Source organism: Manis javanica, chromosome X, assembly GCF_040802235.1.
Source record: "Manis javanica isolate MJ-LG chromosome X, MJ_LKY, whole genome shotgun sequence".
Classification (NCBI taxonomy): domain Eukaryota; kingdom Metazoa; phylum Chordata; class Mammalia; order Pholidota; family Manidae; genus Manis; species Manis javanica.
This window is the reverse complement of record NC_133174.1, coordinates 34,529,896-34,545,966: the sequence shown is the minus strand read 5'-3', so window position 1 is coordinate 34,545,966 and position 16,071 is coordinate 34,529,896. Positions and strand designations below refer to the sequence as shown.

At 33.5% G+C, this 16,071-nt stretch overlaps 1 protein-coding gene and 1 non-coding gene across 17 annotated transcripts in view; one reads left to right on the top strand and one right to left on the bottom strand.

Annotated features, from left to right (window-relative positions):
* Positions 1 to 16,071, top strand: part of CASK (calcium/calmodulin dependent serine protein kinase) — a 413,691-nt gene that overhangs the window by 103,760 nt on the left and 293,860 nt on the right. The window lies entirely within an intron of this gene.
* On the bottom strand, positions 6,817 to 6,947 carry LOC118968948 (small nucleolar RNA SNORA25). The gene has a single exon (XR_005056834.1). It is a non-coding gene; the product is annotated as a small nucleolar RNA SNORA25 (small nucleolar RNA).

The window sequence follows — 16,071 nt, the reverse complement described above, 5'->3', positions numbered from 1 at the left end:
CTCTGAAAAGCATATTCATGAGAATCAAGAAGGCCAGGCCCATGTGTAGGACTTGAAAAGGTTTTAAGCTCTCAACCGAGACTGACTTTCAGGCTGTGCAAGTAGTAAGCAGAGTTGTCAACTACCTAAGAGTTGAAGGTGTGCTCCAATACATACACACAGAGGCCCTGAGCAAAGACTAAGCTAACCAAGCAAAGATTTAGTAGCCACACACAATGCAGACTTTATTAGATCCAAAAACTCTCTAAGCAAATAAAGAACAAAAATAAACTGTAACAGTAACAGCAAACCTTGGAGGAGGGGAGATTTTGATTTACAGAGTTGATACATTATTAAAAACATGTAGTTTTCAATAAAATATTATGAGACATGGAAAGAAACAATGTCTCCCTAATAAGGAAAAATGCAACCAATAGAAACTATCCCTGAGCAAACCCAGATGTTGGACTTAGCTAGAAAAAAAGAGTTTAAACTAGCTATTTTAAATGTGTCCAGAGAAATAAAGGAAATCATGTCTAAAAAACCTAAAGGAAAGTATGAGAATGATATCTCACCAAATGGAAACTGTCAATAAGGATATAGATATTACTTTTAAAAACAGAGAACCAAATAGAAATTCTGGAGTTGTAAAGTACAATAACCAAAATGAAAAACTAACTGGAATGGCTCAACAGCAGATTTGAGTAGACAGCAGAAATGTGCAGTTCTTGAAGATAGATCCATTAAGATTATTTAGGCTGAGGGACAGAAAGAAAAATAATTGATCAGAATTCACAGAGCCTCACAGACCTGTGGGATACCATAAAGCATATCAACATATGCATAACTGGAGTCCAGAAGGAGAGGAGAGAAAGAGATAAAAAGAACATTTGAAGAAATAATGGCCCAAGTTTTCCCAAATCTAATGAAAAACATAAATCTAAGAAGCTCAACAATCTCCAATAGGATAAACACAGATAAACCACAAACTGTCAAAAGCAACAAAGTGTCTTGAAAAGAGCAAGAGAGATGCAACTTGTCATGAACAAGGAATCTTCAATAACATTACCAATAGATTTCTAATCAAAAACCATGGTGGCCAGAAGAAAAATGGGATGACATATTTAAAATAATAAAAAAAACTAGATTGTCTATCATATGTCCAGCAAGATGATACCATAGAAATGAAGGGTAAATTAAGAAATTCCCAGATAAACAGAAGTAAAAAAATTCATCACTAGGAAGCCTGCCCTACAAGAAATAGAAGTAGTCCTTTAGTTTCAAAAGAAAACAGATAATAACTACAACCATAATAGTGAACCAGTAAAGGTCATTGCATATGCAAATAAAGAAGCATAAATATATTTTTGATTGTAACTTATTTTCTTCTGACTTAAGAGACAACTGCATAAAGTAACAGTTATAAATCTATATTGATGGGCATATAATACATGAAGATGTAATTAGAATGAAAATAACAGCACAAAGGAGGGAATCAAGCCATATAAGATCAAAGTGTTTGTATACTATTGAAATTAATTTTATGTTAACCTGAAGTAGATTGTTATAAGATGTTGTTATCCCCAAGTCAAGCAATAATAACCCAAAAACAATAGTTTAAAAAATGACAAATAAATCTAAAGGGTACACAAGAAAAATCTGTTTAACACGAAATAAGGCAGTAATGGTGGAATACAGGAAGAAAGAAGACATAGGAAACAAATAGCAAAATTGTAAACATAAATTTACCTTATCAGTTATTATATTAAATGTAAATAAATTAAAAACACCAATTAAAATGCAGAGATTGGCAAAATGGGTGAAAACATGACCCAGTTATATGCTGTCTGTGAAAACACTTAAGATTCAAAAACACGAGTAGGTTGAGGGTAAATGGGCATAAAAAGATGTATTCTACAAATGGTAACCAAAAGACATCTGGAGCAGCTATAGTAATATCAGATAAAATAGACTTTAAAACAGAAATTGTTACTAGACATAAAGGACATTTTATAATAAGAGTCTATCCATCAGGAAGATATAACATTTATAAACATATGTGCATCTAACAAGAGAGCCCCAAAATACATGTAACCAAAACAGGCAGAACTGAATGGAGAAATAGGCAATATACCAATAATAATTGGAGACTTTCAATGCCCAACTTTAAATTATGGATACAACAACTATACAGAAGATAACAAAGAGAAGACTTGACCAACATTATAAACCAACTAGACCTAACAGACATCTGTAGAACACCCAATAACAGGAGACCACATTCTTCTGAAGTGTATAGAGAACATTATGTTGGATAGACTATCTTAGTCCATCAAATAGGTCTCAATAAATTTATGAGGGTGAAAATCATACAGTGTCTTCTCTGACCATAAATGAATGAAATTAGAAATCAATAACAGAAGAAAATTTGGGGAAATCACAAATATGTAGAAATTATACCAGACATTACTAAATAGCCAATGTGTCAAAGAAGAAATTGAAAGGAAAATTGCAAAATACTTTGAGATGAATGAAAACAAAACTACAACAAACCAAATTTCATGGGATGCAGCAAAAGCAGTGATACAGAGAAATGTATTACTGTAAATGTCTGCATTGAAAAGGAAGAAAGATTTCAAATCAGTAACCTAACCTACTTTAAAGAACTGAAAGAGAATCTAAACCCAAAATAGGCATATATAAGGAAATAATTAAGATTAGAGGAGAAATAAATGAAATAGAGAATAGAAAAATGATAGAGAAACAAAGCTAAAAGTTGGTTCTTTGAAAAGACCCACAAAATTGAGTAACCTTTCTAGTCTGATCAATAAAGAACCCATTTTTTCATTCCTGATTTTATTAATTTGAGTCATTACTACTGACATTATAAAAGTAAAAAGGATTATAAGAGAATACTATGAACAATTGTATGCCAACAAATTAGATAACCTAGATGAAATGGCCTAGTTCCTGTAAATAGGAAAACTACCAAAACTGACTTAAGAAAAAGAAATACAACGTCTGAATGGACCTTTAACAAGAAAAGATATGAGACTGAAAATGTAATAAAAAGTTTCCTATGAGGAAAAGTTCAGACCCAGATGACTTCACCTGTGAAATTAAAGAATTAATACCATTTCTTCACAAATTCCTCTAAGAAAATAGAAGGAACTCTTCCTAACATATTCTGAGGCCTGCTTACATCGGTACCAAAATTAGACAAAGACAACTCAAGAAAACCACAAAACAGTATCACTTATGAATATAAACATACCTGTCATCAAGAAAATACTAGGAGACTGAATCAAGCAACATATAAAATGTTTTAGAATCCCTCAAAAAATTAAAGGGAGTATCATATTACCCAGTAATTTGACTCTTAGGCATATACTCAAGAGAAATAAAACATGTCCTCATAAAAACTTGTATATGAATATTTAAAGCAGCATTATTCATAACAGCCAAAAGGTAGAACCTAAGTGTCTATTAGCTGATGAATGATTAGACAAAATGTGGTATATCCACACAATGGAATATTTTTCATCCATAAAAAGAAATGGCATACTGATATAAGCTGCAATGTGGATGAATGTTGAATACATTATGCTAAGTGAAAGAATCTAGTCACAAGAGATCACATATTACATATTCCATTCATATGAAATGTCTAGAATAGGCAAATCTATAATGACAGAAGAAAGTAGATTAGTGACTGCCAAGATCTGGAGAAAGGTAGGAATGGAGAGTGTATTCTAATGGGTATAAGATTTCTTTGAGGTGATTAAATGTTCAAAAAATTGAATGTGGTGATGATTGCATGACTGTGAATGTACCAAAATCTATTAAGTTAATACATTTTGTGGACAAATTGTTTTGTATATTAATTATATCTCAAGAAAGGTATTTTTTAGAGTATTATATACTATGAGTAAGTGGGATTTGTACTAGAAATGCATTCTTGGTTGAACACTTTAAAGTTCAATCAGTGTAATATACCTTATTAATAGGATGATGGACAAAAGTCACATGATCATTTAAGCAGATACAGAAAAGCATTTAACAAAATCCAACACTCTTTCACAATAAAAACACTCAACAAACTATGAGTAGAAGGAAACTTCTTCAACTGCTAAAAAACATCTAAGGATAAACAGTAGCTAACTTCATATTCAATAGTGTAAGACTGAATGCTTTTCCCCTAAATTCAGAAATAAGACAAAGATGTATACTCTTGACACATTTATTCAACACTGTACCGGAAATTTTAGGAAAATTTTACAAGAAGAAGAACTTAAATTCATCAAGATTGGAAAGGGAGAAGTAAAACTTCCTCTTTGCAGAGGACATGATCATGTATATAGAACATCCTAAGGAATCCACACACAAAAAAAATTGATAGAATCAATGTGTTTAATAATATTGTAAAATACAGTATCAATATATAAAAATTGTGGTTCTATATACTAAAAGTGAAAAATCTGTAAGTAAAATTAAACAATTTAACAAAGCATTGAAAGTAATAAAATACTTGGGAATATATTTAAGAAAGTACAATACTTCTAAACTGAAAAGTCAAAAATATTATTGAAAAAAATTAAGAGCATACTAAGTAAATTGAAAGACCTCCCATGTTCATTGGTCAGAAAACTTAATATTAAGATGGCAATGCTCCCCAAATTGATTTATAGATTCAATGCAATCCCTGTCAAAATCCCTACCATCATTTTTGCAGAAATTGACAAGCTGACCATAAAATTCATATACAAAAGCAAGGGACTCCATAGCCATAATAATCTTGGAAAAAAGGACAGAGTTGGAGTACTCAAATTTCCTGGTTTAAAAATTTCCTGCACTGCTATATTAATATACATAGTGTGGTACTGGCATAAGGATTGACATATAGATTAATGGAATTGAATTAAGAATCCAGTAATAAGCCACACATTTATAGTCAAATTATTTTCAACAATAGTACCAAGATGATTTGATGGGTAAAGAATAGTCTCTGAAAACAGAGGTATGAGGACAAGTAGACAAAAGCATAAAGGTGGACCCTTGTCACATACCATATATAAAAAAAACTCAGAATAGATAGAAGATCTAAATGTAAGAGTTAAAATTGTAGAAATTTTAGAAGAAAACAGCATAAGTCATGACCTTGGGTTAAATAATGGTTTGGTAGATATAAAACCTAAAGCAGAAGCAACCAAAGAAAAAAATGGATTTGGACTTAATCAAAATTAAATATTTTTGTGCTTCGAAGTACACTATCAAGAAAGATACAGAATGGAAGAAAATGTTTACAAATTACATCTGATATGGTTTTAGTGTCCCAAATATACAAAGAACTCTTAAAAACCAATAATAGACAACTCAGTTAAAAATAATAATGGGTTTCAATAGACATGTCTTCAAAGATTTACAAATGGTCAATAAACATGTCAAAAGCTACTCAGCCTCACTGGTCATTAGGGAAATGAAAATACAAACCATAATGAGATGCCACTTCACACCTACTAGGATTTGAAGAGATTATATTATACTATATACTTGAGACAGCAACATTTGTTGGCAAGAATGTGGAGAAATTGGAACCTTTGTGCATTGCTCATGGGAATGGAAAATGGTGCAGCTGTGGTAGAAAACAGTTTGGTAGTACCTCTGAAGTTAAACATAGTTACTCTATGACCTAGCGATTCCATGCTTAGGTGTATATCCAAGAGTACTGAAAATATGTTCATATAAAAGCTGATACACAAATGTTCATAGCAGCATTATTCAGTGTTGCCAAATGTGGAAACAAATCAAGTATTTATCTATTGATGAGTGGATAAACAAAATGGAATATTACTCGCAATAGAATATTATTCCACTATAAAAAGGAATGAAGGGGGTATCCTTTAGCAAAGTAGGAATAGAGGGGAACTTCCTCAACTTGATTAAGAACATCAACAAAAAAAAACCTTTAGCTAACATTATACTTACTGGTGAGAAACTAGATGTTTTCCCTCTAAAACTGGCAAACAGGCAAGGATATCCCCACTTACCACTCCTATCAGCATCCTATGTGAAAGTCCTAGCTAATGCAGTAAGACAAGGAAATAAAAGCTATACAGATTGGGAAGGGAAAAATAAAACTGTGTTGTCAGATGATAATTGTCTATATAGAAAATTCCAAAGAATCTATAACAGTAAAAAGATCCTAAAATGATAAATAATTATAACAAGGTTTCAGGTCACAAGGTTAATAAATAAAACCAATAGTTTTATATATATAGTTCCTATATACCACCAATGAGCAACTGGAATTTGAAATTCAAAATTCAACACCATAATATTAATACCAAAAATATTGAAATACCTGTATGTAAATATGTGCAAGATGTATACAAAGAAAACTACAAAACTCTGATAAAAGAAATCAAAGAAGATGAAAGAAAATAAATGGAAAGATATTCCATGTTCATGCATAGGAAGACTCAAAATTTTTAAGAGCCAGTTCGTCTCAACTTAATCTACAGATGCAACACACTGCCAATCAAAATCCTGGAAAGTTACTCACAAACTGATTCTAAAGTTTATATGGAAATACAAGAAAACCAGAATAACCAAAAGGGACAAAGTTAATGGACTGACACTACTCCATTACTTAACTTTAAAGCTACGGTAATCAAGATAGTGTAGTATTTGTGAAAGAATAAACTGATCAAAAGAATAGTAAAGAGAGCCCAGAAATAGATCCACACGAATATAGTTAACTGATCCTTTTTTTGCTTGTTATTAAACCTTTTTACTTTCCTACATTGCTAATCATGGATGTGGATATGAGTGGCTAAATCTTATATCTCCTCATAAAAACATAGCACTATATATTAAGTGGCTATCGCATCCTATGGAGAACTTTAAAATTTGGTCACAGCATTAAAAGCTCCTGGTTTTGGTCCCACAAGCCCCCTTTGAAATGATCCATATTTCATATGACCCATGTATTAAAACTAATCTTTAACAAAGAAACAAAGGCAATCCAATGGAGAAAGGATAGTCTTTTCAGCGAATGGTGCTAGTACAGCTAGACATCCACATGCAAAAAAAACTGAATCTAGACAGACCTTACATTTTTCAGAGAAATTTATTCAAAATGATTTTATCCTCAGAATGGGAACAAGGCAAGGATGTTCATTCTTGTCATTCTTATCAACCTATTTCTGGAATCCATCACAATAAGGCAGGAAAAGGAATTATAAGCACATAGATTAGAAAGGAAGAATGAAACTGTTCCTATTTGCAGATGACATGGAAGTCTATGTACAAAAATCCCAAGGATGTACAATAAAAAAAACCTCCCAGAACTAATAAGTGAGTTCATTAAGGTATGAGATAAAATACACTAAAACGAATTATATTTCTGTATTTTTATATACTAGCAAAGAACACCTGGAGATCACAGTGAAAAACACAATACTATTTGCAAACAAAATGAAATTCTCAAGTATAAATACCATGGAACATGTAGAAGCCTTGTATGGTAAAAACTGCAAAACTCTGATAAAAGAAATCAAAGAAATAAACAGGGATATATTCTGTTCATGAATTGATAGACTCAACATTGTAAAGATGACATTTCCCCCCAAATTTATCTGTAGGTTTGCTCCAATTCCAATTAAAATCCCAGGAATATTTTTTGTGGATATAGAAAGCTTACCCTAAAATATATATGGAAAAACAAAAGAATAAGAATAGCTAAGACAATTTTGAAAAACTGTAATAAGGTGGGAACAATCATTTACTCCATTTTAAGACTTATCTTGCTATAGGAATTAATACAGTGTGTTACTGTCAGAGGGATAGACACATAGATTAATGGAACAGATTAGTTTGCCCAGAAGTAGCCCCACAAATACAGCCAACTGATTTTGACAAAGGTTTAAACCCAATTCAATGAAGAAAGGATAGTGTTTTTTAACAAATGTCAGTAGAGCAACTGGACATCCTTAAGCCAAAATTTGAACCTCAACCTAAACCTAACATATAAAAATTCAAAGTGGGTCATAGATTTAAATGTAAAACATAAAACTACACAACTCTCAAAAGAAAACATGCCAGAAAGTCATTAGGACCTAGGAGATGGAGTTCTTAGACATGACACCAAATGTACAATCTATACATGAAAAATACCTCAATAGTTAAACAAAGAAGCCATCCAATAAGACAGTGAGTAAAAGACATGAACATTTTCCCAAAAAGGACTATACAAGTTCCTACCAAGCACATGAAAACATAGTCAACATCTTTATCTGTTGGGGAGATATAAATTTAAATCCCAAAGTGATACCACTACACAACTATTGGAAGAGCTACAATAAAAGAAATATTGATAGTACTATATTCTGCCAAGGATATGGAAAAATTGGATCTTTCATACATTGCTGATGGCAATATATAGTGGTGCAGTCACTCTGAAAAAGTTTGGCAGATTCCTTAAAAAAACTAAACGTTTTTTTACATACAGTCCAGCAATTGTACTCCAAGGAAATACACATCCCAAAGAAAGGAAAACCTATATTCACACTTAAGACCTGTAATCAGGGTTTCATAGCAGTTTTACTTGAAATATGTAACATTTAGAAATAATTAAAATGTCCTGCAATGGTTTAATAGTTAAAAGTGGTATATCCATACAGTGGAATACTACACAGCAAGAAAAATCACAAAAATATTGATGCATGCAACTACTTGGATGCATCTCAAGGGAATTAGGCTGTGTTTAAGAAGAAAAACCTACTCCTAAAGGTCATATACTGTATGATTTCCTCTATATAAGTTTTGAATTAATAAAATTACAGAACTGGAAAACAGATTAGTGATTGTCAGGTGTTGAAGACTGAAAAGTTTGTATGAGGAGCAGAAAAGAAGGGGGTAGGTAGATGGATAGTATGCCAGGATCTTTGTAGAACAGTCCAGTATTTCTGTTGTGGTGACTACATGGATTTACACGTGCTGATAAAATTGAATAGCTTTACACATAGCACACATGAGTATATGTAAAACTGGTGAAATCTGAAAGGTCTATTGATTGTACCAATGTCAATTTCCTAGTTTTGGTATTTACTGTAGTTATATAAGGTGTTTCTATCAGGGGTATTGGGGAAGAAAATTTTCCTTCTACCCTCCAAGGTTCTTGGGCTAGTCTAAGAATTAAATTGACATGGAGAAAGATTAAGAAGAGAAAATCAAATTTAATTATATACTGGAAATCCACATAAACATGGGAGATTCCAGTGGGGCAAAAGGAGCTATTTATGTCATTGTGGACAAAGGAGAAAAGGGGTAGAGGCCTGGGGATTCAAAGAGAGGAAGGAAGGCAATTCACAAGAAGAATGGAAAAGAATAAATGTTGGTAAACAAGTGTTTGCTGGGCTATCCAGAAACAATGGGGTGTAGAGAGGACTTTGATCAAACAGGCCTCACCAGGTTCCTCCCTGTCCACTACCCGTAGGTCATATTATACTGTAGTTGCCCATGATGGTAACTCCCTTCCTGGGACAGGTCCTGTATCTAAATTCTTTTAAGCAGTTAGGAGGAAGGCAAAAAAGAAAAACTTCTTGAGTCTTCTGTTTCTTAAATAGAGTCAACCTGAAATAATCTACATGCCAAAGAGATACTTTTTGGAGCAGCAAGTTTTGCTCCCCTACAGTGGGAAACTGAGTTAGGGGCACACAACCTTTCTGTACTGTTTTTGTACTTTGTTAATGTACAATTATTTTGAAATAGAAAATATTTACATTTCCTCATGGTCTAAACACTGATTCACAAGATGGATAATTAGCTCACCGAAATTTGGGTATATAGACAAAAGCATTTTAACTAGGTTTTGGTTTCCAAATAAACTAAATTGTTCTGTATACACAAACTCTGATTAACGTAACTGAGAGCATAATCAAAAACTGTCACTTGTTTTCTTTAGGAAACATGACTATTTAATAGATTTAATTTACATGGAGAGTTATGTTCGTTTTGTGGAATAATTACTGATATAGCTAATAAATCTGTATCTCATACTTTCGCATGCAGAAGACATTTGCCAAAACTTTGTATTTGCAGTTGCATTTTCTTAGTGTCACCATTTTTTTTCACTATGGTTTGCAATTGAAATGGTTAGAAATAATCCAACAAATTCCATGGTGTTAAGGCTTATACTTCTGTTTAATTTTTTCATATAAAATACCAAGAAATATAATTCCTGAACAGACTGATCATACGTTTTTAAGTCCTGATCACAGATTTAATATATCATATTCTATAAATTAAATATCTGAAAAGAGTCATTCTTTCAAACATCAATGAATTGTCCTTTATGTGCTATATCATATACGTGTGAAATATTAACTTACTTTTTGAGTTATTGAATAGTCATTTCTGAACATTGGTATTATTAATCACAGACTCTTAAGGCTGACAGAGTCCTTAAACTTGGCTCATATTTTAAAAATCATATTTGTTAGTAGTGGTTCTATGGGGAAAATGCAAAAGGTTTTGTACTTCATGAAGTAGTTTGAAAGAAAGCTGCTAGAAACCAGCTTCCACCTAGTGAAATAATTTTCAACAAAATAGCCCCTTTTGAATAGCTCCTGACTGTAGTAGTCACTTGATTACTAAGGTTAATTGGAAAATACATATTTCTAAGGGGACTTTCCCTAAAGTTTTTTGTTTTTATTTTTAAAGTGAATATTTTTTATATGCAAAATCATGTATTTCTTAGGTAATAAATTGTGAGTGCTATTTTTGCAAACTGCCTTGAATGGTACATCTTTGGCTGTTTTTCCTGATGGCATCTTTTGTGGTTACATTGAAGCTTTTGAGGCCAGAGATTCAACTTTAACATAAATAGTATTTAATGATTAGATCATTTTGCTGTATTGTGGCAAGCATTTCTGAACAACTGTATACTTAAAATAAGATATGAATTTTAAAAATGTGAAGTTTATCATTGTATTGCTAATCAAATCTTGTTGATAGTCACAGTTCTATGAGTAACTGCTGATGAATCTCGAAAGCTGAAGCAATTTATTGTAAGATCAACTATGTGGAAAAAGAAAACCCTGATTTCTTTCATCTCAATTTGTTACTTTCTTTTTTTGCATTTTAAAAAATGCAGAGAAGACTAGTCCACACTACCTTCTTCTGAAAGTATGTGTCTGTTACACTAAAATGACTCCTACTAATTCATTATAATTCTAGGTGTAAGAATGGCTTGATATTCCATGTACTATGTTGGCCATAATCCTAAATATCAATATTTTATTCATAAATGTCTCTTAATCTGGATTTTCTATCTCATGTGATTTAGGTATGGCTGACATGTTTATATACTACAGCTCTGAAAGTTCTTTGGCTTATATATCCAGTTTCATCTTAATATCACATTGAGGAAATGTGGTAGTATGAAAAAGTGTGAGGTGAGAGACTGCTCACTTTTTATTCTAAAATAACTTGTTTTTTATTTTCCCCCTCCTCCAATACATGGACCAATTTATGGTTCATTTTTGAATCATTTTTTTCTGTTCTCTTTTCCCATATAAATACCTATTCCCTTTCAGATCTGCATTATGCTAGCTTTTAAATGATGTGATTTAGGTAATTCCTCAGGAAGATGTAGAAATGAGAAATAGATGATGGCAGAGTTTCTGGTGGTTTGGCAGACGGATAGCCCTTGATATGGGCAATAGTAGTTGGGAAACTCATTTTATATTTTAGGTCACAAGAAAAATTTTGAAGTATAGTTACTAAGTAAAATTTAAGTCTGAAGAAGTAAACAATGGGTAGTTCTTGGATGTATTGAATGTTTAAGTTACCATTATACCATTTACATGAAGAGGCTTGGAAATAACCTAAGAAGTTAAGTCGTCTGGGAGTAAGGATATTCTGAAAGGAATTTGCATTATACAGTTAAATAATATGTGTCAAATTAAAAATTCTGAATTAGGAGAAACCTTAATGGAAACGATTATTTCAAGGAGGAGAAAAGGATTATTGCCATATGTCTACTTGAATAGAATGCTCTGACAATGAGGTCTGCAAGTATATCAATGGTTAGGCAAAAAAGAGTTTCTTTTATCGGGAGGAAAAAATAAGGCTAGAAAGAACTGAGTATGAAAAACAGCAACAGACTTATAAGCAGAGAACAGACTGGTGGTTGCCATAGGGGAGGGGGATGAGAGAATGGGCAAAACAAGTGAAGGGGATAAAAAGGTACAAACATCCAATTATAAAATAAGTAAGTCATGGGAATGAAAAGTATAACATAGGGAATATAGTGAATAATATTGTCATACTTTTGTATAGTGACAGATGGTAACGGTACTTATGGTGAGCATTTAGTAATGCACACAGTTGTATCACTATGTTGTACACCTGAATCCAGTAAAATATTGTATATAACTATTTCAATTTATAAAAACTGAGTATGAGGAAGTTGACAGACCTAGAAGTGGAGTAGGCTAACCAAAGCTTGGTTAACAAGCATCTTGTTCTGATTCATCAGTGGGGATAAGCAGTTGAGCTAATAACTTATGAGACAAAGAATGGGAATTCTGAGAATTTGTCTGGCTTTGTCATGGGTAAACAAGGGGGGAGGTGGGCATCTATGAGTCCTTTTTAAGTCATCTGGGGAAGGTGTTCCCTTGCAGTAAACTGTTTTCTGGAGAACAAAGTGTGTGGGGTTTTCTAACCTTTGGTGTTTTCCAGGATAGCTGTAGTAAAATTCAACATTTTCATATGTGAGGGCTTTGAAGAGTCATTTGTATTCATTATCCAGTCCTTTTTTTTCCTAATTTACACAGGAATATTACTTTCCTGGTTTTCTTTGGCCAAGGAGTAGTTTTTATTGTTAGCAAAAGTTTATGCATGTTGACTAGCTTTCAACAAAGTTCATGCTCAGTAATAAGAAGCAGATACAAATAAATATAATTGAAATTGAAAATGTATTTAGGGTAGTATGAGACTAGCAGACTTGAAATGATGAGTTGTATTACCTTTCAATAAATAAAAAAGTCTAAATTCCATTGCTGCTGAGAAAGAAAAGGAGATGGGGAAGAAAAAAACATTTCTTACTTTTTAACAGGCATGCTTCAAACTGGGTACTGGAGCTCCTAAGTGTCCACAAAGACTTGTAAGCAATATCAGGCATGGGTAGTTTGAAGGTAACCAATTTCTAAATTCCTAACATTTAGTGTGTTCTTTCTGAAGCTGAAATGCCTTAAAATATGTCTTCCAAAAAACATGTACAAGAATTCTTTTAGCAGAGTTATAATAGCCCTAAAATAGAAATACCCCAAATGTCAAATAAATTATAGTGTATTCATTCATACAGTGGAGTACTACAGAGCAATGAGAATGGATGAACTTTTGTTATACATAAAACATAGACGAATCTCTTAAACAGAATGATGAGTGAAAGCAGCCAGCCATAAAAGGCTACCTATCCTGTGATTCCATTTAAAGTATAAAAATAACATAACTAACCTGTGACATTTGAAATCAGAAGAGGGGTTACCTCTGTGGGGAGGTAGTGACTGGGAGGGAGCACAATAGGGGATTCCGAGATGCAGGTCATGCTCTAGTTCTTGATCTGGTTACTGGTTACCTGGGTGAGTTTACTGAAAATTCATCAAGCTATACACTTAATGATTTATGTACAAGGAATAGGTATACGTTGTCTCAAGGGAAAGAAAATGGACCAGCTTTATTTTGTCAGTTCATGTTGGTCAGGGGAAAAGAACTATATAGGCTTTTACAATATTCATATTTTGCTTAGTGGGAATCTGATTTGTTAGTTCACAGAAGCGTTCATTCAGTCTTAGGTGGGGAAAGGCTCATTAGATACCTATTCTCTGCACAATGCTAAGTACTAGGGTAAGTATAAGTAGGAATAAGACATAGATACCTTTAAATCTAGTAATCCAGACAGAAGATCCTCATCCTTGATAGTAAATAGTAAGGAGAGAGAGCAACTCAGGATATATGAACCCTGTTTTTGTTATCCTTATTGGATACCTAAGAAACAATGACAAAAGGCATTTGGTTCAAAATGCATCTACAGTTACAATATAAAAAGTATCTTTCCTGAGGCAAATAGTGACTCTGTGGCATCTTACTACACTGATGGGTAGTGACTGCTATGGGGTATGGGGGGAACATGATAATATGGGTAAATGTAATAACTGCATTATTTTTTCATGTGAAACCTTCATAAGAGTGTATATCAATAATACCTTAATAAAAAATGGGAAAAAAAGTTATCTTTCCTGAAATATTTGGAAAGAATTCCACTAGTCTATCTGAATTGGACTTTCATTGTTTGTGGTATTTTTCTTTGTTTTGACTTGCTTACATTTCCTCCCCATCAGTAGAGTAGATTTTATTTATTTTGTTTACTCTTCAGAAATAACTGCCAGGGAATTTTTTAAGACTACTGTTTGAGGAATGATTTCCAAATTACTCATTTCTTAGTAGAGTTAATAAGCAATACAGGCTTTCTGAAAAGTGTTGCCAATTTGTCTCCAAAGCATGTATGTATTTTTAACACTTCTAACATATGAATGAAAATGTTATCAAGTTTTTTCTGTATCCCACCTTAAATATTTGTTCATCCAATGACTTTTTTTTTTTTTTACTGAGCTTTGGAAATTAGCCTTTTATCTCTTTAATATGATCATTTTCCCTCATGTCATTTGAAAACAAAAGTCTCTTGCAGGAGACTAAGAACAATACTATCCTATTGAGTTATTAAATTCAAGGAAAGTTTGAGGTTATTAAATACTAAATGAGTATAGCTAAAGGTTTTACAATAATTTTTTACAAATCCACTGTACTAGGATAAGCATGGAAAGAGCTGGACTCAAACATTCCAAATCTGTCCTGTGTGTTGTGACCCTAAGTCCCATAAACCTCAGCTTTCCTAGGTATTAAGTGGGGATAATCATCCTCACAGAGCTACTGCCAAGATTAAGGAAGGTGGTATCTGTGAGGCACCTCAGCACATGCTTAGCACATTGTGAGTGGGCTGTAATTCCCCTATCCTGCACTGAGACTTGTCCTAGATTTATTCTGGAGTTATCTTAATCTTGTCCACCTCAGTCCCATTTCCACAAATTCCATTGGCTTAATTATTTTGTATTACTCTTTTTTAGAAATAAAGCTACTATAAAGTAGGTTTTCTAGGCTCTGAGAAGACATGAATTTTTTCTTATACTACTGTTAGTAAAAACAAATCTCCAAAAATTCCTCTAAAAATAAAATACATCAGGAGAGGAAAAAAGATGGCGGCATGAGAAGTGAGGCAGAACTCTCCTCCCAAAACCACATATAATACAAAAATACAGCAAATACAACTATTCCTAAAAGAGTGACCAGAAATAAGATTGCACTAGCCAGTCTACATCTGCAAAAAGAGAACATCTCACAGAAAAGGGTAAAGTAATAAAACCATGACCTGGTGGGACCCAAGCACTCCCCAACCCCAGCTCACCAGCAGGAGGAAAAGAAACAGAGCACGGAGGGAGTAGAAGCCCAGGACTACTAAATGCCCAGCCCTAGAAATCTACTCTGGGAGCACAAACCCACATTGCATGGTGCTCTGGAGATTAGAAGGGCTGAAAACTGAAGTCAGAAACTAAGATTGCTTACAGATTCCCACAACCAGCTGGCCTGAGACAAACGAAAGCAGGTGCTTTGAAAGACTTCCCAACAGTAAGAGGATTGCTAAAGAAGTAAGGATTCAGGAGAAGGAACAGGTGGACATAATCATCGCTGCACACTCAGCCCAGCAGGTTGGGAACTTTCATGAACTTCAGGTGCTCCATCCCCCAGGCTGGCAATGCAGCCCAAAGGCCCCCCACCACAATAAGCAGCCTGCTGCTTTTTCCTCCACACCAGTACCTGCACGAAAACCCACTACCCCCACCATTGCTCCAGACAAACTGGAGAGCAGCCCTGTATATGGCAACGACATGGCTTAATGCAGAGGCTGCCCCTGAGCATGGCTCACTGGCCCTCATAGCAGAGGCACGCACTGCAGCCAGAAAGCAGGAAAGA